Source organism: Octopus bimaculoides, chromosome 21 (assembly GCF_001194135.2).
Source record: "Octopus bimaculoides isolate UCB-OBI-ISO-001 chromosome 21, ASM119413v2, whole genome shotgun sequence".
NCBI classification, from domain to species: domain Eukaryota; kingdom Metazoa; phylum Mollusca; class Cephalopoda; order Octopoda; family Octopodidae; genus Octopus; species Octopus bimaculoides.
Window position 1 is genome coordinate 5,452,631 of NC_069001.1, and position 1,441 is coordinate 5,454,071.

Consider the following 1,441-nt stretch of genomic DNA (forward strand, 5'->3'; position numbering starts at 1 on the left):
ATATATATATATGTATATATGTATGTATGTACGTATGTATGTATGTATGTATGTATGTATGTATGTATGTATGTATGTATGTATGTATGCATGTATGTATATCTATGTATATTGGGCAGGGAGATATAGACAATCGTTTGTTCCCAATATTATTTGAACGAATGCATTAAACATTTTAATGGTAGGTTCCAATGACTTTTGCTTTTGAATCTTGTAGCTCTAATCGTCCTCAACAACTTTTGTTTGTTGTTCGCAAACTGTGCCTAAAGTTCACCTCTTTGCAGACAATGGTGTTCCAAACAGACACAAATGAGCGTTTTCCACACTTACTGCAATAATTCGATGTCAAGCGGACGTCAACCAGATGTTAAAGGTGTCCTAAGTGTCTGATGGTCTACCTTCAAATCGTAACGTGTTTTTGGGTCAGTCTTATTCTTTACAAGCGTCTCTTCTTTGAAAGTTATCTGCTCAAAGCACAACTGACAAACTGTCTTGCTTTCAACTTGATCAATGGCAGAATAAATTTTTATTTCGACCAGGGAAACCTGCGTAGCAGTAGTGGCAAGATCGGTGGTTTTGAATGTAAGATTTTATATATATATATATATATATATATATATATATATATATCACTCACACACACACACACACACACACGTATGATAGATAGATAAATAGATAGAACAAAAATACCAAGATGAACTTACTCTGAAGTTAGCATTCATGAAGCCATAGATGATTGGGTTCACACAGCTGTGAGAAATGGTTAGCCATAGCAGGACTAACGATATTATAGTAACTGGATAGGAATAACTAATGTATTCATGATTGTGTATGAGGAACAGGCAATATGTGTTGAGAGGTATCCAACATATACCGAAAAAGGCTACAATTAAAAGTAGCATTTTTAAAACCTGAAAATAGAAAAAATATATATATATATTATATATAAATATGTATGTGTATGTGTATGTGTTTGTGTCTGTCTGTCTGTCTGTCTGCCTGCCTGTCTGTCTGCATGTCTGTCTGTGTATATGTAGAGTCAACAGGTGAGATCGAGAGAATTTCAATATAAAAAACTTTCCAAATGATTTGAACCTGCACTCCTGTATCCTAACTGAAGTCCAGATCAATAAGGTAAAGAGCCTTCTTCATCGATTAGACTCTTATATATCCACCCTGGTGAAGCAGGCTCTGGGGTTTAGCAACGTTTCTTTGATTCCATTACTAACTGCAAATTTTTGATCAACTACATCTGCCAAAATTATGAAATAATTCCGAGCCATCAAAAACAGCTATCGGATTTGCAATGTTTTTCCTCTAAATTTTTACTTTTATGTAATCTGAATAAGTTTGCTCTATAAGATACACAGACACAGACACACACACACACACACACACACACACACACACACACACACACATATACATACATATATAT